General features: G+C 39.7%; 1 long non-coding RNA gene across 2 annotated transcripts; it reads right to left on the reverse strand.

Moving 5' to 3' along the window:
* Positions 1-5,821: 5,821 nt before the first annotated feature.
* On the reverse strand, positions 5,822-22,976 carry LOC131515004 (uncharacterized). 2 transcript variants are annotated; one of them, XR_009263380.1, is made up of 5 exons: positions 22,867-22,976; positions 21,285-21,388; positions 21,037-21,141; positions 20,694-20,816; positions 5,822-6,078 (listed from the first exon to the last, which is right to left on the reverse strand). It is a non-coding gene; the product is annotated as an uncharacterized LOC131515004 (long non-coding RNA). The 2 variants fall into 2 exon arrangements; XR_009263379.1 differs by lacking the exon at positions 22,867-22,976 and adding an exon at positions 22,282-22,801.
* Positions 22,977-22,978: the final 2 nt, after the last annotated feature.

Consider the following 22,978-nt stretch of genomic DNA (forward strand, 5'->3'; position numbering starts at 1 on the left):
AGATTGGGGGGCCTGAACAATAGGAAAGTGGGGATGACACTTGTTGAGATGGTGAAAACATTGAGAGAACATGCTGTGGGTTGGGGATTGAGAATCTGCTTTAGGCTGTGGTAAGCAGGCGGCAGGTATAAAAGTCTGAAATTCAGAGCACAGATCAGAGGTGGACACTTTGGGAACACCCACATCTCACAGTCTTGAGGATGATGGAGAATCACAGACAGAGTCCAAGAGAGAGCAGCCAAAGAAGAAGAAGGAGAAGCAGGGGGAAACCAAGAGGTTGTGTGGATAATGGGGATCCTCCCTTATGGAAATGCAGCCAAGGGGGCCAGTGAGGAATGCTCAGGGCTGACTCTGCCCTAGTCCTGGGGAGATTACTGTTATCCCTACAATGGAGAAAGGGAAGAATTGAGTATAGACAACTTCTGTCATTTGGGAGTTGGCGGGGTGGGGGGACGGGGAGGAAGAAGCAAGGTTGTAGCTGTAGGAGAATGTGGGGTCAAGGGAATGGTCCGGTCATGAGGAAACACCTGGTGATCTAAGAATGAACTAGATAAATTCAAGGTCATCTGGCAATACAATAATTCACGAGCAATAGAAACATTGAAATAATAGTCCTTTGAATCTCATAATCCTTCTTTACTTTCTTATGTTCTTACTGAAACTAAACGGACTTCAAATATATCTGATGACTGGATTCCTCCAGCAATGCATCTGATTCTGAAGAGTGTTCTTACCTGTGCAACACCTTCTGTCTCCTTCCTCCCTCTTCCTCTTCATTAATATGTAGGTCAGAACTGAATGATCCAGGTGAGTGCATTTAATGATGCATTTGATGATGACATTGATCACCAGTCTTGCACTCATTCCTGTTTAGCACCAGCGCATCTTTGGATTGGCTGCCTCTTTTGCGGGGAAGTGACCTGTCCTCTGGACCTCCACCTCCAAGCCCTTTCCCTCAAAGAGGCAGAGAGGCTTTTCTTTGTTGCTACTACTTGACAGAAAGAAACCTCATAATTATCAGCCAGAATCAAAAGGTGGTGGTGGCTAAATTGTTACACAGTTTTACAGAATCTAGTATGAAGGATGAATTATTTAAAGCCAAGAAAATTGCTATGAAAATTTCAAAAGTCATGCTATTATTATTTCTGAAACACTGTCAGCAGAGATACCTAAGCATATTAATTGGAATGGCTCTACAAAATAAACTTATCATGCAAAAAAAAGCAATAAACCTTAGGATATTTGGAAAATTAGAATCTAATGAGAGAGCATCTTCAATTTAATTTATTTCACTGAAGCTTACCTTGTACAAGGCACTATGAAGTCTTGTTGAATAAGAAATAGCTCCATCATTAAAAAAGGAAAGAACAAAATCAAGTATCAAGTTATAATTATAGCAACCTGCAACACACATACAGCCCCCAAATTCCTCTCCAAACACATCAAGCATTTTCATATTTAGTCTTTCTGCATAGTTATTCCAACTCCCTAAGGCATCCTTCTTCCAGTTCTCTGCCTTTGAAATCATCACCCTTCAAGATCAGCTTCCTGGGGATTTGTGGGTCTTTATAATAAGAATTAACCCCTTCCTCCCCATTTTGCAACTGGACCATTTTCTTGCCAATATATCTATGTCTGCTCAGTCCTTTCCTCCCCACTTTGCAAATGGACCATTTGCCTACTAATATGTATATGTCTCAGTCCATCAGACTGTGACCACTTTGAAGACAGGACTTATTTTTTATTATTTCTAAGTGCCTTTCCCTCAGCATCTAGACTAGTGCCTTGACCGTAATAAGAATATGATAAATTTTTGTGGAAAATAAATTATTTCATAGATCATCACCCTGAGAAAGCTCACTCAAAGACAAAAAGCCAACATACTTGCTGGAGTCTTGATAAAATTGGCTAGAATTTATTGGACTTAGTCTATGCCAGACACTGTGTGTGTGTGTGTGTGTGTGTGTGTGTGTGTGTATGTCTAATACATTATGTCTAATCCTCACTTTAGTCCTTATCTCTTTGAAATATATTTTATTAAGCCTCATTTAAAGATGAGAAAACTGAAGGTCATAAAGGTTACCTAGAGTGATCAAGACAGCATGCTTGCAAGGGGCAGGTCTGAATCTAGTCTGGGTCTAAATCAAACTAGACTTGAATCTAGTTTTGTCTGACTCAAAGTCTGGGCTTTTATCTACTACTCAAGCTGTCCCAGCTTCACCCCACAGCCATCGGCACCCCCCCGCCCCATCATTCTGACAGACAGGAGGAGCTGGTCAATTACTGAAAATTCCCCTGTGCCAGGCATCACACAATTGCATGTGTTTCATTTCATTAGATGCTCATAAAACTTCTGTGGGAATGACTTAAAGAGGCTTAGAGAATGTAAGTACATTTCCCAAGATAGCATGGCTAGATGCGGCAGAACTGAGATCTCTGCCCTGGGCTCTGCCCCTAACGAGGACACTGTGATAAACCTTTTAGACACTAAAAGAGTTATGCCAGACTCCCCATTGCTCAGCAAGCCCCCTTTGCTTTCCTAGATTATTTTTACTGCTCCTGATGCCACTTCCTGTGCTCTCTTCCCACTTTGCACTTCTTAGAAAAGCATGTTTTTCGGATCCTATGTCTGTAAGCTGTAGCTCCTTCATCGCTGACTCCTTTTCAGTAGCCCTGGGTTTCCCTTCTCTGGATGCAGAGGGAACCTGTCTTCCAGTGACTTCCCAGGCACCCACGGATGAACCTCTGGGGGATTCAACCCAGAGGAGGCTGTCCCTCCTGCACTGCACACCTTCACCCCTCCCTACCCAAGTCACAAAGACACTGAAACTTCCTCCCTGAGCTCTTTCCCATGATGCTCCACCTCTCTTTACACTACTCCCTGCCCATAGATCTCTCCAATTTTTACTCTTGCCAAGGTTTTATCAAAGCGAGTTGACAGAAGCTGTCCCTCCCACTGTCAGTTTTTCCTTGCAGGGAGCACCCGGGGAGATTGGGTGGGGGTGAGTCTGAGTGAGGAATTCTTGCCCTCCACCAACACAAGGTCCTGCTTAGAGCTGCCAACAGTGACCCATGCAGAAAGAGCCAAATGCAGAAAGTGAGGACTAATTTTAATGCCCAAGATCAGGAAAAGAGGTGGGATTTCAACAAGAGGCAGGCAGGACCTGCCCAGAGGGTAAAGTGAACCTGACATGGTGAGATAATAGTGGCACAGGAAAAGGAATGAGTCACTCTTTGCTAGTTGTGAAGGCAGGTGACCTAAGGAACACAGCAATATGGGTAAAGGGTAAGAGAGAAGTGAACCGATTCATACTGAAAAGAGCACGGAGGACCTAGATGCTCCTGTGTGGGAAAATAGCCTTGTACCCTCTCTGGTTTTCAAACAAGGAACCTAAAACATGTTTTACTCAATAACAATCCCCAGGATCCCAAGTGAGAGTTTAAAGTGCACAGCCCGTCTGGTACACTTGAGGTAGTGTGCCGTCATGTAATTGACCACATTGTTAAATTACGCATTGACAGATAGTCACCCTTAGCTAATGAATTGCCACAGTTTTGAAATCTTTCTCAAGCTGCAAACTGAGTGAAATATTTAAATATCAGGACATAGTCAACACGAAAGGCAAGACGAGTTTGTTCCAAGTGACCGCAGTTCAACCCTTGGGTAAATGAACTGTCCGCTGAGCTTCCAGCAGGTCACACTTTCTAGAAATTATAGTGTCTGTCATCTATACGCGAGATCCCTTCTTTTAACCTATTCTTGCTCATTTACTTTTCTTATACTTCAAAGATATAGAGTTTGAGCTTTTTTTTTTTTTTTTAATTTTTAATGCTTTTCTGTAATGCTCAATGGGATTCATTTGAATCAACAAACAGAACAGCTGTGATGTGCTGGGTGTTTGTGTCTCTGGCAACTGTTCAGACAACACCTGCCTGCAGGTTTGGGGCTTAGCATTTTTTCACAATTCTTCCCTTTCACAGCTCAGACTATCATGCTTTCCTTTCTTTTTGATCTGCTCAGGAGTGCTGTCTATTTCAGCTCCTTTTCTCTGCAGTGAGTCAGAAATGGAATTCAACATTCTCGTTGTTCCCTTGCGTCCTATCATTCCTTCCTTTCTTCTGCAGTATCTCCACTGCTTGCCTGAGACTCCTGCGGGTGAAGTGCCTCCCTCTGAACCGCTGGAAACCTTTCTATCAGCACTTAATTACCGCCAATGTAATTTTACGTTAATTTGCCTCTTTCATCCACTAGACTCGGAGTCTCCTGAGAGCAGGAACTGGACCTTTTATGTTATGTATCCTCTATAGCTACAACAGTGCCTGTCGTACAGAAGGTATTCAATAGACTTATGACTATTTATGAGTCCAGAGTGAGAGGTTTTAGAATGAGTTGTCTCCCTGCCATTTACTTACCTGAAATGGACAGAGCATTTCACCTTTTCCAACTTGTTTCCTTGTGTTAAATATAACAATACCATTCTCTTCTAATTATCGTATGAATGGAGATGAAGCCACGTAATGTGTTTTATAGATTGCAAAGTATATACGCATAGCATAAGTTACTGTGTTAACTCAAAGGTTTGGGGTTGACAATTAGAGGGAGGGTGTTTCAAACCAGTGGTTCTCAACCTTGAGTGATTTTGCCCTCTGGAGGACGTTTGGCAATGTCTGGAGGCATATTCGGTCATCACATCTGGGTGGTGAGGGGTCTTGGTTACTGGCATCTTGTGGATAATGACCAGGAATGCTAAAAGCCCCCTACAACAAAGAATTCTCCACCTCAAATTGTCAATAAACCAAGGTTCAACACTGGTCCAAGCTTAAGCACATATAATGGGCAAAACACTTCCCGTAATATATTTGCCACTAGACAATTGTCTCAGTTTTAGCGTTTTATACTTCAATAGGGATCATTATATAATGCACTTATAACTATTGAAATAACTCCTTGTCTTTCACAATATAAATGTGTTTGCTTATTCTCTGTGTAATCTAGAAACAGTAATCTAACATATGGGAGAAATTTCTGGTGTCTTCTCTTTCCAGCCATATGGTAGACTTCTACTTTTCTAACCCTGTGGATGTAGACAGGCTTTCATGACTAGCACTCACCAATGCCCCGTAAACAGAAGATACGTGTGTCACTTCAGGGTTAAGCGTTTAATAGCTGGTGCAAGACTGTTCAGTCTTCTCTTGCTCTGGTGTAGCGATTTCAGATGCAGAAGTTTATATGGCGATGACACCACCACATGGAAGCAGCATGGATCCCAATCATCATGTGGTGGGCAGATGCCTAGAGCCTCGCCCAGATCCACATAGGATTCCACATGAGCAAAAATAAACGTGTTCTAGGTTAAGACACGGCAGTTTGAGGGTTTTTGTTAATGAAGTTTAACTTAGACTTACTTGACCACCACACCAATGAAAGTAAAAACAGTATTGGTTGCATTGACGTTTCATATTTAACCCAAACAATTCCTAAGATGGAATCAATAAATACGCCAATGTAGAATTGGTGGGAGATGGGAAAAGGAAATGATTGACCCAGTATCTTGCTTTTCAGAGTATCTCTATGTAATTATGACAACTATGCTGGGTCTGGCCTCACGGTTTTGTTTTCAAAGGGCCAGAGTCTGGAAATTTTGACTAAGTCGTTTTGTTGATAGATCATCCTTCAACCACTAACACGTATTTAATTAATATGTAGCAAATCTTGAAACCCTCTTGATATTCTAACTGACTCAAAATGCCATAACCATATACATTGGACAACACATTGCTGACTGAGACTCCATGGCCTTTGCTTCAAGGAAACTCTTGAATTCCAGGACTTTTTCTGTCAATTCAGCCGGATTGAATTTGCAAAGCTTGCCCTCTTGAGGCCAAACAGTTCCAATCGACAAATTATTATACCTGGATGATAGTGAATAGTCTACTTGTTCTTGAAGCTACTAACTGCTGAGTTCTGGAATAGGCAGCAATGCAGAGTGAAGAGTATGGACTCTGGAACCAGTTGTCCAGCTTTGTGTCTGGGACCTACCACCTCTTATCTGTGACATCTGAGGCCCATTCCTTCATCTGTAAAATACGAATAGTAAAAGTACCCATATTATGGAGATGTTCAGTTAAAGGTGTTGATAGATGTATAGGACTCAAAATAATATTTACTACAGAGCAAGTGTTCAAATAAAGTAAATTTACATTGTCTGTAGTGACTCTGTCTGCACACAATTTCCTCAGAGTGTTACATACATGAACTAGACAAGAAGTTACTATTCTTTGAGGGGCACCAACTGAACATTTCAAAATATATTCAAAACAGATACATTCAACAGTTTAGAAATATGACATAATCTATGTTGAAATGTCCTATCTCCAACAAGATCTCCATCAAACCATGAAGACAATCTCATGAAGACATTTGGGTTTTGTTTGAAACATTAAGATTTGTAAATATATCTTCACAAATGATGTTCTTAAATGGCTCTGAGAAAAGAGGTATTTGTTAAGTGTTCTTTCTCTCTTTTTTATTTCCTTTTAACGTTTCCGGGCAATCGAATCAACATTGCAATGACTAGTTTAGACATGAAAATCGTACTGCAGATAAAAAAAGCAGATAAATTTACTTTAAAAAATGGCCTTTGGTGGATTCAAAGAGGATTTTCAATTCAATATAGGAATTAGTCATAAAATTGATTACTGTACATTTTCTGGAAGATGGTGTCAATTGGCTCCGTGAAGAAATAGTTAAAAGTATATCCTGCTCCCACACAATAGTGGGACCTCCACACTAAGTCTGCCACACAAAATACAATCTCCTACAAACTAAGATGTTATCATTGTATTTGGCTCTTTGTTCTCATGAATATTAGATTATCCTGCACAATGTGAAAACAGAAGGCCATGAAGAGAATTGTCAAAATTGGCTAGAATTTCATTTATGTTTTGCCAAGCTGTTCTGCATCAACTGTTGAAAATTATATAAAAATGAAACATGGAATTAAAATTATAATGGTTAAGTAGGAATACATAATCTATGGAAAAATATTGGGAAATTTAATTGTCTGATACTTTAAAAATTAATACATTTATAATTACTTAAGATTATATTGATAATGGGGCACTTTGTGCTTTTGATCTCAATCATATCATGTTACTATAGACACTTAAGAAAAATGAGAGGCTGATAATTTAATCAGAAAGACACACAGAAAATCCACTTCGACATGCATAGCAAAGGACTTGCCAGGGACCACAGTACGAGCTACTTAATAGCCACTTAAAGCATGATTGATTTTTAGCATATTTTATGCATTGATAAAATGAACTGCATATTTATGAATATTATCTATATATCACTTTGTGCGGACAGCAGGGCATATATTTGCGCTCCATTTAGAGCTGCAAAAACGGAGATTGGAGAGTTGATGATCTCCTGAGGTCACATAAGAAACGGCAGAGGCAGAAATTGACCTAACCGTGCTAGATATGCTCTTTATCTATTCAAAGATCACAGAGTTAGTCAATGGAAGAAACTAGGATGTGAGCTCAGATCTTTGATTAGAGTCTAGTGCTCAATCGATATTCATTCATCAAATTTTTAATGAGTACCTGCTACATAGATATTGAATGTTGATGTTCTTAGAGTGACCAAGCCCAAGTCCCTGATTAGACTTTATAATGCAGAATGAGACACAAAGTACTAAATGTACATTATAATGCAGTGCCAAAGTGAGTGGGGTAACACAGGATGCTATTGCAGAGGAAATAAGGGGCTTCCTTCCTAGACTGGGAGAAGGGAAAAGAGGAAGTGTGGTTTAAGTTGAAAGCTGAAGGCTGTTAGGAACGAGACAAAGGAAGGGAGACGAAGGGGAAGGGGAATTCAGACTAAGTGCCCCAAGAAAAAAGAGAACATGGCATCTTAGGAAAAAAGGATGGATTTCAGCAATGACTAAAAGAGACAGTATGAGTGGAAGTCGAGATGTTGAGAAGCAACAAATGTCATCTTACAAACTGAACTTCGTGTGGAAACACTCATGATTTTTTTAAATGTTTTATTTTTGAGACAGAGGGAGACAGAGCGTGAGCAGGAGAGGGGCAGAGAGAGAGTGAGACACAGAATCCGAAGCAGGCGCCAGGCTCCGAGCTGTCAGCACACAGCCGGACTTGGGGATTGAACTCACAAACTGCGAGATCATGACCTTAGCTGAAGTCGGACACTCAACCGACTGAGCCACCCAGGCGCCCCAGAAACACTCATGATTTTTAAACAGGGTTGAGACACAATTTAGTTTGAATTCTGGTTAAACATGGCATATTGAATGCATGTATTTACCTCCATTTGCTCCTAAAAGTCCAGTAACATGACAACAGATGAATTTAAAAGCTAAGTGGTGCCTGGGTGGCTCAGTCAGTTATTAAGCATGTGACTTTGGCTCAGGTCATGATCTCATGGTTCCTTAGTTTGAGCCCTGTGTCAGGCTCTGTGATGACAGCTCAGAGTCTAGAGCCTGCTTTGGATTCTGCATCTCCCTCTATCTCTCTGCCCCTCTCCTACTCACGCTCTGTCTCCCTGTCTCAAAGGTAAACAAACATTAAAAAAAAAAAAAGTTAAAAAAACCCAAATCAAATAGACTGAAAAAGGAGACAAGAGGAAATGAGAAATGGCTACAAATATTTTGAAAATGGAAAGCATACCAGAAGTGGTAATTGACATAACAGAGCTGAGAATGCAGAAATCTAGGCACTTGTAAGAGAGATGCTTATGAGGAACTATGCAATGTAGAAGGTAGACCTGGAAAGACTTAGGAGCCTGCAGGTAAAGATTCTTTTTTTTTTTTTATTTTTTTTTATTTTTTATTTTTGGGACAGAGAGAGACAGAGCATGAACGGGGGAGGGGCAGAGAGAGAGGGAGACACAGAATCGGAAACAGGCTCCAGGCTCCGAGCCATCAGCCCAGAGCCTGACGCGGGGCTCGAACTCACGGACCGCGAGATCGTGACCTGGCTGAAGTCGGACGCTTAACCGACTGCGCCACCCAGGCGCCCCGGTAAAGATTCTTTTGAGGGCAATGAGGTAAACTCTGAGCAGTTTAAAGTTAGTTTAATATCACTTCAAAGTTCAGTTACTTGATGAGATCCTCTCTGCAAGTCTGTACAATATGTTACCATTCACCTGCCTATAGAATCCATAGGGTTTGCTATCAGGAGGAATTACATGGAAGGGGATACCAAGCATGGTGTAATGAAGGGCAAAGTGACGAGGTGGGTGGGTGAACATCTGCAGGCTGAACATGGAGACTTCTGTGCTCTCTAACTAGCAACGAGGCTTATAGCTCTCAGAAAGGAGACTGAGAAATTATTTTCTGGAAAATGTGAGCAACCAAAGAGAAAAGCACTGCAGACACTGAGTTGGAGAGGGTCAACAAAGTAGTAGCTGGGTCTCCCATCCAATCATCCAATGGTGAAACTCACCAGTCAATAATCCCTATTCATGCTCAAAGAATTCCACTAATGATGGTATCTCACTCTTGAATCAATGAAATATCAGGAGACATTGAAATATAGCCTCCAATATGTAAGTCAGAGACATAATAAAGATTAAAAACACTCCAAGAGAAATGTAGAAAATTTAGAAAAAATTTGGGAGAAAAATAGAGAAAAAAAAAGATCAATTTTTCAGGCAGGTATGAGAAAATATTTTTTTGTTTAAAATAAAATGGTGCTATGAGAAAAAAAGAATAAAGAACCAGAAGAATTCTTGGAGGTAACATATATAATTGCAAAAAAATCAATAGGAAATCATTGAGGAAGAATAACCTCACTAAAAAATGAAATATAAGTGTGAGAAGTTGGATTATTTTTCAGAAAATATCTCCTCCTTTCCCCCACAGAGTAGAGGATATTCTCCCACTCTATTGATGTTGAGTTAGAACCACAAGGCCGAAAGATGTACGTAGAAGTGACAGTGTGCTATTTCTAAACGAAAGTCTTAAGTGGCACATGAGTTTCTATTTGGCTTCTTGAACATCTGCCTGTTGAGAAGCCACTGGTCCAAGGAAGATGAGAAATACACATGGCAAATAACCCTGATCTGCCAAGCCCAAGTGACTCTAGCCAAACCTTGCAGAGCCCCAGTCAACTAGAGATCAGTGAGCAATGAACAAACAAACAAACAAATAAATGCTTTTTTGTGACACTGAGCTCTAGAGAATTTTATTACACAGCATTATTGCAGTAATAACTAAAATAATATAAGACAAAAATATAAAAGTCAAAACAAACAAACAGGACTCAATCCAAGAGTTTAAACAGCCAGATAATAGATATTTCACAAAGAGAGAACCAAAAACATTTTAGGGCAGAACATAGGAAAGAAACAATACATGAAAAATTCCCAGGATTGAATGACATAAATTTCTATATTCAAAGAGCCCAATGGGGACGCCTGGCTGGCTCAATCGGTTAAGTGTGGGACTTGGGCTCAGGTCATGATCTCACGGTTTGTGAGTTCAAGCTCTGCATCAGGCTCTGCTCTGACAGCTGAAAGCCTGTAATCTGCATTAGATTCTGTGCTCCCTCTCTCTGCCCCTCCCCCATTTGCACTCTGTCTCTGTCTCTCTCAAAAATAAATAATAAACATTTAAATTTAAAAAAAAAATAAAATAAAAGAGCCCAATGAATACAAACAGACCTACACCAAGGAAGATCTGATGAAATTTCAGAATATCATGGATAAAGAGAAGGATTAAAACTTCCAGACAAAATAAATAGGCTACATATGAAAAACAGTCAACCACAATGGAATTGGTCTTAATAAGGTAATACTGAAAGCAAAAACTCAATAAACAAATGCTTTTGAAATTAAAATTGAGAAGGTAAAGATTCTAAGCTAGAATCATGGAACTATTCAAACATTAAATCAAATATGAGGGTAAAGTAATAGTATTTTCAGTCATGTAAGCACTCAAAATTATTTACTTTCAAAACCTTTTTTCCAGAAAGTTATTAAAGAATATGAGAATAAGATGAGGTAGACTTGAGATCAAAGAAGTGAGAGCTCCAACATATTAGAAGAAAAAAATTCAGAATTATGGCAAGAGAAAGTTCTAGAACAACAGCTGTGCAGCCAGCCCAAGATTTCAGTCCCAATTAGAGAAAGACAATGAAAGGCTTTAGGAGGAATAGCTTCATGGAAAATAATACAGCCAACAGCCTAATAGTTTACCTAACATACTTGACAATCTTACTAGAGATTTTATAGGTCTTTTTGAGAGCTTGGAGGACATAAAGCAGAAACATAAGGCAGAAAAAGTGAAATGAGACATTACTTTTATAGTAAAACACAAGATCCCTTTGAAGGATTGAAGTTTCCATAAAGTACCTTTGTACGCATACAGTATTTTTTTACTGCATATTTGAATTATATGTACTGCATGCCTTTGTTTGGATTTCCTCAGAAGCTGACTCAAAGATAATGTTTCAAATGTAAGTAGCTTATTTGGGAAGTAAAGGAAACACTGGGAGGAGAAAGGGGAGGTGAGAGGAAGGAAAAGAAGCTCACAAAGTAAGAGGGAAACCAAAGGCAACTGCAAATTGTTCTCCGTACCCATAAAAGTAATTTTGAAACCTAGTTTTTTCACTCAACCTTGTATTTTTAAGCTATCTCTACATATCCATGTAGTATTTCGCTTACCTTTATCTCCTGTATGTTATCCCACTATCTAAATAAATCATAGCTGGGGTGCCTGAGTGGCTCAGTGTGTTGATTACCCAACTCTTGGTTTTAGCTCAGGTCACGATCTCATGGTTCCTGAGTTGGAGCACTGCTGTCAGTGCAGAGCCTGCTTGGGATTCACTCTCTCCCTCTCTCGCTTCCTCTCTCTCTTTCAAAATAAATAAACTTTAAAAATGTTACAAAAAATTAATAAATCATAGCTTATTTACTCATTCTTCTTGTTCCTGCCTTTCCCGATTACACTGAATGATGCAATATTTTTGCCCATGACTCCTTGTGAATATTTGTAAAAGATTGGGTTTTGTTTTATGTTTTTAAAACTGATGTTGGGTTATTAGGTGTGATAGGTTAATTTTTTATGTATGTATGTATGTACTTAGGTAGGTAGGTAGGCTTCACACCCAGCGCAGAGCCCAACACGGGACTTGAACTCAAGATCCTGAGATCAAGAGTCAGATGCCCAACTGACTGATCCACCAGGCACCCTATAGGTGTGATGGTTAATTTTATGAGTCAGCTCGTCTAGGATACGATACCCGAATATCCGGATGCTGCTGTGAAGGTATTTTTTTGGATGAGATGGACATTGAAGTCAGTAGACTTTGAGTAAAGCAGATTGCTCTCCATAAGGTAGTTGAGCCTCATCCAAGCAGTTGAAAACCTTAAGAAAGAGCCCTACTTGCCATCAGCAGCTGGCCTTCAGAGTTGAGCAGCAACACTTAATTCTTTCCTGGTCTCTATCCTGCTAGCCTACCCTGCATATTTCTGACTTGCTAGTGTTTATAATCATTGTATAAGACATCTCTTTAAAATAAAGGAATTCCTCTGTAGATCTACAAATTAGAGATTAGAGATATGTGTGTCTTTATATTTATGTAAACACTGTCAGAAAGCAAACATTTCCTGTCCCCTTCAGGTTCCTTCTAGCCAGACTAAGAATCAAATTGACATGAGACATTAGAAAATCAAGTTCGCTCTTATATGTATGGGGAATCCACGAAGATCTGGAAATTCCAAAGACCGTCAAAGACAGTCAGGCAAAATGAGATATATATGTCATTCTGAATGAAGGAGAGTGGGGCAGGGGTCTGGAACTTCAAAGGGAAGGAATGCAACTCACAGGAAGATGAAAAAATAAATGCTTGTTAAACAAATGTTCGCTGGGTCCCTCAGAAACAATGGGACAGACAGAACTTGAACAAAACCGACCTTGCTAGGTCCCTCCCTGTCTACCATACCTAGTTCATAGGATAATGTAGTTATCTATGGTGATAGTGCTCTTTTTGGAGCAGGTCCTCTATCTAAATTCTTTTTAGGCTATTGTGGGAAAGGCAAAGAATTTTTCCTGAAACTCCTGGGTTTTGATTGCTTCTTAACTCAAAATCATCTTCATGCCAAAGCGGCCCATCTTGGGGCAGCCTGCCGTGGGCCCCTATAACACATGCACATCCTACTGAGTCTGTTTCTTCAGAGAACTCTTCTGATACATCTAATGAGTACACATAGAACTTTACCAGATATTGCCAAAATGTTCTACAAATATTCTAGGATTTGTACATTCTCATCATCAGTTAGAAGAAGGATTATTTCTTCACATTACTACCAGCATTTAACTTTGTCACACTATAATAATTTTGACCAATGTGATGATTGTGAAATATTATCTTGTTATTTTATTTTGTATTTTTTTCACTGCTATTATTTCTTGATTTAGAAGCTTTTCATATATCCCATTTGGTCATTCGTATATAAGCTTCTTTAAAAAAACACATTAATTTTTTAAAATAAACTTTCATTAGTGTTTTGATTTACAAAGAAAAAATTACACAAGTGAAAAGTGTAGAATTGGATGAATTATCACTAAACAATTCCACCACAACTATCATCTAGGATTTAGATTCTAGATTTTAAAAAATCAAACACTGCCAAAACCTAGAATGTTCCTTCTAAATACTCCACCCTTTCTTTTCGCCAAATAATAAACACTATCCTGAATGCTAATCTTATTGTTTAGTCTTACTATTTTATAGAAGTGGAACCAGACCACACGAACTAGATTGAGTCTGGTTTCCTTTCCTCAACCTGTCTGTGAGGTCAGTCCATGCTGCAGAACAGATTGATAGGTGATCATTTTCACTGCTGCTGCATCATTCATTGCATAACTACACAAAAATGTATTTCTCTAATCTGTTGTTGCTTAACATAGGATATCAGAAAACTTATTGCATGTTTTTTCAGTGCACACAAGTGCATACCTAGCAGTAGAAATGTGTACCTTTACTTCAGCAGATGAAAGTTCTCCATATGGAGGTGCCTGGATGGCTCAGTTGGTTCAGTGACTCTTGATTTGGGCTTAGGTCAGGATCTCCTGGTCCCTGAGTTTGAGCCCTGAATTGCACTGTGCACTCACAAGGTGGAGTTTGCTGGGGATCCCCTCTCTCTTTCTCTTTCTTTCTCTTTCTCTTTCTCTTTCTCTTTCTCTCTCTCTCTCTCTCTCTCTCTCTGCCCTGCCCTGCTTGCTTTCTCTCTCTCTCTCTCAAAAATAAATAAATGGACTTAAAAAAAAAACAAGCAAAAAACTTCTCCATATAGTTGTACAAGTTTTCACTCCCAACTGCAATACATGTGAGCTCTGGGGCCTCTATAGTTTTGCCAACAATTGGTACTATCAGCGCTTTTTTTTTTAATGTTTATTTATTTTTGAGAGAGACAGAGAGAGACAGAGAGAGAGAGAGAGAGAGAGAGAGAACAAGCAGGGGAGGAGCAGAGAGAGGAAGACACAGAATCGGAAGCAGGCTCCAGGCTCCAAGCTGTCAGCAAAGAGCCTGATGCGGGGCTTGAACCCATGAACCATGAGATCATGACCTGAGCTGAATTTGGATGCTTAACTGACTGAGACACCCAGGTGCCCTGACACTTTTTAATTTTAGCCAATCTATGAAGTGTGAAAAGATTGATTTGTGGTCTAAATGATCACTTCCCTGCTGACTGATGAGACTGATCACATTTGCATATGTTTGTTGGCTATTTGGATCCTCTTTGTTTTTGTTTATTTATTTTGAAAGAGAAAGAAAGCATGAGCAGCACATGAAGGGGCAGGGGAAGGGGAGAGGCAGAGAGAGGGAGAGCAAGAATCCCAAGCAGGCCCCTCGCTATCAGCACAGAGCCAGATGCAGGGCTCAATCTCACAAACTGTGAGATCATGACCTGAGCAGAAATCAAGAGTGAGAAACTCACCCAATCGAGCCACCCAGGCACCCCTATTTGGAGCCTGTTTTTATGAAGTATCTTTACAAGTCTTGTTCTCCCATTCTTCTATTTTGTCATATGTATGTTCTTAATGAGTTTTATAAATTATTTACATATTTCCAATTTGAGGTTTTTGTTTTTATTGTGTAGTAAATATATTTCCCTACTCTGTTAACTTACGTTTTACTCTCTTACTGGCTTATTTAAGAGAAAAATTTAAATGTTATGTAGTTTAACTTAGCATAATTTCCTTTATAACTGTCAGTTTTGTTATTGTTTAAAAAATCCTAACTTATCCTGAAATCATAAAGATATCCTCTTTTGTCATGTTCTATAATGGTATTGTCTGAAATAGAACTACCATATGATCTAGCAATTCCGTTTCAGGGAATATTTCTAAAGGAAATGAAAAGAAATACCTACATTTATTGTAGTATTATTCAGAATAGCCAAAATGTAGACATAATCTAAGTGTCCATCAATGGATGATTGGATAAAGATAATGTCGCACGCACACACACACACACACACACACACACACATTCAGCCATGAGAAAGAAGGAAATCTTGCTATTTGCGACAATATGGTTGGATCTTGGGGATATTATGTTAAGTGAAATAAGTCAGGCAGGAAAAGACAAATACTGCTTGGTATCATTTATATGTGAATTCTAAAAAAGCCAAACTCCTAGAAACAGAGTAGAATAGTAGTTATGAGGGAGTATAAAGGTATAAACTCAAAAGGTATAAACTCCCAGCTATAAGAAGAATAAGTCCTGGGGATCTAATGCACTGCATGATGACTATCATTAACAATTCTGTATTATATACTTGCAAGTTGCTAAGAGAGTAAATCCTAAATGTTCTCACCACAGAAAAAGAAATGGTAATTATGTGAAGTGATGGAGATGTTTCCTAATGCTACAGAAGTAATCCTTTTTCAATATATAAGTTTATCAGCTCAGCACGTCATATATCTTAAACCTACACAATGTTATATGGTTTTTTTTTTTTTTGCCTATTTTTGTTTTAACTGGAGGCTCAGATGCCACAATGTTATATGTTAACTTTATCTCTGTAAAAGGGGGTAATTGCTGCAGTGATAGAAATGATCTTTATCTACGTCAAACCGTTACCATAGCCATTAAACACATGTGGCTGTTGAGCCCTGGAAGTATAGCTAGTGACTGAGGGAATACTTTCAAACTTTAACTTTAATTAATTGAAATATAAGTTGCTACATGTGGCCAGTGGCTGCCATATTGAATAGAAATCACTCAGTTACGTCCTTAGACTACAGTAGGATTAAACTAGAAACCAGTAACATAAAGATAGCTGGGAAATCCCAAAATATTTGGAAATTAACATAATTTCTAATAATACATGGGTCAAAGGAGTATCAAGATAAACTTAAAATTTACTTTGAACTAAATTAAAGAAACTCCAGTTTATCAAACTATGGAATGCAATGAAAGGCGGGCTTAGAAGTAAATGTATAGCACTAAATTCATGTTTGAAAAGAAGAAAGTTCTAAAACCTAATCTTCTTAAAAAGCTTCTGCACAGCAAAGGAAACAATCAACAAAACTAAAAGGCAACCAACGGAATGGGAAAAGATATTTGCAAATGACATATCGGACAAAGGGCTAGTATCCAAAATCTATAAAGAGCTCACCAAACTCCACACCTGAAAAACAAATAATCCAGTGAAGAAATGGGCAGAATAAAAATGGGCAGAAAACATGAAGAGGCACTTCTCTAGAGAAGACATCTGGATGGCCAACAGGCACATGAAAAGATGCTCAATGTCGCTCCTCATCAGGGAAATACAAATCAAAACCACACTCAGATATCACCTCACGCCAGTCAGAGTGGCCAAAATGAACAAATCAGGAGACTAGATGCTGGAGAGGATTGGAGAAATGGGAACCCTCTTGCACTGTTGGTGGAAATGCAAACTGGTGCAGCTGCTCTGGAAAACAGTGTGGAGGTTCCTCAAAAAATTAAAAATAGACCTACCCTATGACCCAGCAGTAGCACTGCTAGGAATTTACCCAAGGGATACAGGAGTACTGATGCATAGGGACACTTGTACCCCAATCTTTATAGTAACACTCTCAACAATAGCCAAATTATGGAAAGAGCCTAAATGTCCATCAACTGATGAATGGATAAAGAAATTGTGGTTTATATACACAAGGGAATACTATGTGGCAATGAGAAAGAATGAAATATGGCCCTTTGTAGCAACGTGGATGGAACTGGAGAGTGTTATGCTAAGTGAAATAAGTCATACAGAGAAAGACAGATACCATATGTGTTCACTCTGATGTGGATCCTGAGAAACTTAACAGAAACCCATGGGGGAGGGCAAGGGAAAAAAAAAAAAAGAGGTTAGAGTGGGAGAGAGCCAAAGCATAAGAGACTCTTAAAGACTGAGAACAAACTGAGGGTTGATGGGGGGGGGGGGTGGGAGGGAGGGGAGGGTGGGTGATGGGTATTGAGGAGGGCACCTTTTGGGATGAGCACTGGGTGTTGTATGGAAACCAATTTGACAATAAATTTCATATATTAAAAAAATAAAAAAATAATAATAAAAAAAAAATAAAACCTAATCTTCTACCTCAGCAAGCTAGGTAAAGTAAATGAAGCCTAAGGTAAATAGAAAAACTTAATAATAAAAATTATAGTGGAAAACAATGAAATCAAAGGAGAAAAGTTAATAAAACCAAGTTGTTTTCTTAAAACGAACAAACAACAAAATCCATACATAGAGCCTCATTAACCAAGGAAAAAGTAGACAAATGGCTAATATGCAAAATGAAAAAGGAGTCATCACTATCACTACAGAGCCCGTGAAAAGAATAAGAAAAGAATATTATAAACAACTTTATGGCTACAAATTTGATAGCTTAAATGAAATGGACTATTTCCTTATACCAACCCTCACAGGGATAATTGGATAACCTGAATATATGTCTATCTATTAAAGAAATTGAATCAATAGTTCATAAACTTCCAATAAATAGAGCACCAGACCTATGTAATTTCACTGGTGAATTCCACTAAATGTTTAAAGAAAAAATAATGCAAGGTCTTCACAATCTTTTACAGAAAATAGCAGCAGAAGGAACACTTCCTATCCCTTCCTATAAATTCAGAATTATCCTAATACCAATCCAGATAAACTGATAAAAGAAATAATTGAATAAGGGCACCTGGGCGGCTCAGTCGGTTGAGCATCTGACTTCGGCTCAGGTCATGATCTCATGGTTCGTGGGTTCGAGCCCAGCATCGGGCTTTGTGCTGACAGCTCAGAGCCCAGAACCTGTTTCAGATTCTGTCTCCCTCTCTCTATGCTCCTCTCCCACTCGCGCTCTGCCTCCGTCTCAAAAATAAATAAACGTTAAAAAAAAAAGAAATGACTGAATCAATAAATGAGAGAGAAGAGACAAATCTACCATGTAGAAGAATTCCAAAGGATTTATGTAGCGATTGTACCCTAAAGGCTGTGGCACGGAACTCCCCACTCCCTAAGTGCTGGCTGTTCACAGTGATTTCATTCCAAAAAGAACACTATGGAAAGGGAGCGGGTGGGGGAACAAACAGCCTTAGAGTGGAGAAATTTGACATGTTACCTCAGCCAAGTGGTCTAGATCAACATCGACAGCGTTGACACGTTGATTGTATATACCCTTGACGTGACATGAGAGTGGCACTTCTCTGTGGTCTTCCTCCCCAGACCCATAACTGTTATCATGAGGAACATGTCAGAGAAGCCCAACTGAGGCACAGTCGACAAAATACCTAGCCAGGACTCCTCAAAATTGTCAATCGAGGCCATTAGAAACATGGAAAGTCTGAGAAACTGTCAAAGCTGAAGAAGGCTACGTGCAATGTGGTACCCTGGCTGGGATCCCAGAACAGAAAAAGGGCATTAGGTCAAAACTAGGACATCTGAATAAAGCAGGGACTTTATTAATTGTATAAATGTTGGTTCATTAATTGTGACAAGCGTACCAGAACTAATATATTTGCAACAAGGGAAACCAGATATGAGGTATATAGGAACTCTCTGTACTATCTTTGAACTTTTTTGTAAATCTAATACTATTCTAAAACAAAAAGCCCATTAAACTAAATTAATGGGGATATGCTGAAAACTTTCTCTCAAAAACTGGGTTGCCTACTATCTCCATTTTTATTCAAAATCATATTGGAAGCCCTAGCCTGTGAATTGAAATATGAAAAAGGAATAAAATATATAAGAGTTGGAAAGTCAGAAAAAAACAATATGTTTCTATACATTAAAAAAATGCCAACTCTGTGGGGCGCCTGGGTGGCTCAGTCGGTTAAGCATCCGACTTCTGCTCAGGTCATGATCTCACAGTCTGTGGGTTCAAGCCCCGCATCGGGCTCTGTGCTGACAGCTCAGAGCCTGGAGCCTGCTTCCGATTCTGTGTCTCCCTCTCTCTCTGTCCCTCCCCTGCTCATGCTCTGTCTCTCTCTGTCGCAAAAATAAATAAAAACATTAAAAAAATTTAAAAAAAATGCCAACTCTGTAAGTTAATTTTTAGAATTATCATAGTCATTGAAGCTAAATTCATTCTCCACAAATGTTTTATTTTCATTGTTATAAACCAACTATAAACAATTCAAGAACTTGACATATTATTGTAAGATATTAAGACATACATTAATGCTAGATATACCACATCAATATTTTTGAAGACTGAGTATTTTCAATTCTTCTCAAATTAATCTATGAATTCAATGTAATTCCAATAAAAGTCTCAGCAGGTGTGGTTGTGAAAACTGAGACGTCAATGCTAAGATTTATCTGGAAATGTAAAGGAACAAGAATGGCTATAGCAAACTTGAAAAAGAATTACAAAATGAGAGGATTTGACTTGCCTGAAAAGATTTATAATAAAGCTATAATAGTTAACACACGTAAGAATGGGTCCAAGTATAGACACATAGATTGATGGAAGGAGAGAGTGAAAACAGACCTTTTCTTTCTTTTCTTTTTAATGTTTATTTGTTTATTTTGAGAGAGAGAGGGCAGAGGAAGGGCAGAGAGTGAGAGGGAGAGAGAGGATCCCAAGCAGGCTCCGTGATGTCAGCACAGAGCCACACGTGGGGCTAGAACTCACAAACTGTGAGATCATGAGCTGAACCCAAACCAAGAGTCAGATGCTTAACCCACTGAGCCACCCAGGAACCCAGAACAGACCCATTCTCATAGGAGCACTTGAATTAAGACCAAGGAGGTGAATATTTCTGCATCAGTTGGTTATTTGTGTGGGGGAAACAAATGACACTTGATAGTAGATATCAATATTTCCTTTAGAACAGTCCTGCTGATTAGTGTAGCTTTGATTCTTCATTCAATGATCACTCACTACATGGCATTTTTCTCTAGTTTTCTTTGTAAAATCTGCATCTATCTGAAATTATCTCATTTGATTGCTTTTTAATATTCTACCTAGCTTCCACTACAATATAAAGTCCTTGAGAGTAAGAATCTTGTCCATTCTACTCACTGTTGTACTTGGAGTATCTAGAACATTTCTTGGCACGATCATAAGCTTTCTATATAAAAAGCATTTCTAAATAAACGAATGTGTAAATCTGCCAGGGAAATTCAGAGTGAAAAGAGCAGGTAATCCGCTGACCCAGCATTTGAATGATGAGGAGGAGTTTACCTGGGAGAGTCTTGGATGAGGTAATGGTTTGGAACATATTCCAGATAAAGAGCGTAGTAAGTATGAAAGGTTCGATGAATGTGTGAAAGCATCACTGGGGGATTTTCCAAGCAGGCCATTCCTCTGTGTAGCAAATGGAAATGTTAAAGAGTCATTTATTCAGTCACAAGTCTCAGATTACTCGTATTATTTTCTTTTCATTCGATAGATGAAGAACACTTGCTTCCACACTGAAATACCAGCCCAGGACTCTGAAGACTTCTCCATTTGCCCAACCCAACTCTCAGCCTTTTCCAGTTTGGGGTTGCATGGGCGGATGTTATTCGGCACTTATTTACATTACCTGGTATTATTTTTAAGTCAGTAGTTCTGCAAGTCAAGTGCATGCGACGCTCATCTCATTTTTTTTGTTTGTTTGTTTTTAAATATAGCTTCCTGGGCTCTCCTTCTGAAAGATTAAGCCAGAATGTCTGAGTAAGCTCACTAGCTAGCTCCCTAGATGTCTTAGTCTGGGCTGATACAACAAATTACTATCATAATTACTGCAACATTAACCTAGAGTGAGTGGCTTAAACCACAAACATTTCTCACCGTTCTGGAATCTGAGAAGTCCAAGTTCAAGGTGTCAGCAGATTCAGTTTCCGGTGAAATCCACTTCCTGGGTTACAGGCCTGTGTTTTCTTTCTGTGTCCTCACTGGGTGGAAGGGGAGAGAGCTTTCTGAAGCCCCTTTCATAAGGGCACTGATCTCATTCATGAGAGCTCTACCTGCATGACCAAATCACCCTCGGTCCACCTCCTAACACCATTATTTTGGGGGTTAGGATTTCAACATACAAATGTCGGGGATTACATGTAGTCTATAACTTCAGGAATGCAGAGCAAGTGTGCTAACGACTAAATTCTCATCTAAATCCTGCTAACCAAAGTGTGGTCCACTCAAACCATTCACATCACCTGGGAACTTATTTGAAATTCTGAATCTCGGCCCCCACCCCACATGTACTCAATCAGAATCAGCTTTCCTAAGATCCTAGATGATTCATATGCACTTTTAAGTTTGAGAGGCATGCACTGATCTAAACCACTGTGCTCCTACACTTAAGGCGTCAGCATCACCCGGGAACTTGTTCGAATGCAAATTAGCTGACTGCACCCCAGTTCTGGGGGACCAGAACCCCTCTGGGGGTAGGCATAGCCATTTGTCTTAACAAACTCTTAACACTCAAGTTTGAGAAGCACTGGATTCGAGCCATTTTCCTGCTTTTAGCTGTGACCATTTTTAACTTTAAGCCATTTGCCGCCTATGAGTTTTAGCACCACAATTCTATTTCTAATGTCAGTGGGAACCTAAGAGAGTTAGAGAAGGAGGAACCTGTAAAAATCTATGGCGATATGTATGTATGGAACAATATGCTGCACTTATGGCAATAAATAGAGGATTTCCTCTTTCCTCAAGCTGGAGACATATTGAAAGGACTCTCTAGTTGGGTGAACATACAAGCCATATGCTGGCAGGCCATAAAACTTGTTTAAAGACATATCCATGCTTTTTTCAATAGCTATTTTAGTAAAGGTTTTCCTCCCACCTTGATGTCTAAATTTTAAGACGCCTCCACCTCTGAAAAACATTTTTCAAAGATTGTCAGATTATAGCAGAGTGAACAGCTTCTTTAGTTTATTTCAGGACGCTGCCAGAGCATTGTCGGCTCCAGGTGTTTCTAAATATTACGGGTGGGGGCTTCCCTCGCTTTTATAAACACAGCGAGGCAAAGCTTCCTATCTTTGTTCTTTAAATAAAAGCCCTCAAAACTACCTATTACTTCTCAATCAATTCCTGGGGTTTATGTCACAGCCTCTGGTAGCTGAAGGCTTAAATAAGATTGTTTTACAGATCCTCGGTCTTCTTCAGACCCACTCCTTCATTTAAATACTAAAGCGTTATAAGTCCTTTGCCAAGTTCAGAGTCAATCTGCCATTCCCTTTCCCAAGGGGCCGCAAGAGAGAAATCGCAGGCGGGAACTCCAGGTGTTAAACCCTCTCGGGGCAGAGGCTGGAAGGAGGTTTAACCCCCGGCCAGAGCCGCGCCCCCGGACCACTACCCCCGCGCCTGCGCGCCCCGACCCCGGCGTTCGCGAGCCGGCTCCGTGGCCTCCGCACTTTTTCAGGCCCACCTCGAACCGCCCAGGGCCAGCAGGGGGCGGCCGGGCTCCGCGCGCCCCTGCGAGGAGGGGACGCCCCGGGAAAGGAAGTTCCCGGCTCCCGCCCGGCCGCCCGCCCAGAGCG

The sequence above is a fragment of the Neofelis nebulosa genome, chromosome 6 (genome assembly GCF_028018385.1).
Source record: "Neofelis nebulosa isolate mNeoNeb1 chromosome 6, mNeoNeb1.pri, whole genome shotgun sequence".
Taxonomy (NCBI): Eukaryota; Metazoa; Chordata; class Mammalia; order Carnivora; family Felidae; genus Neofelis; species Neofelis nebulosa.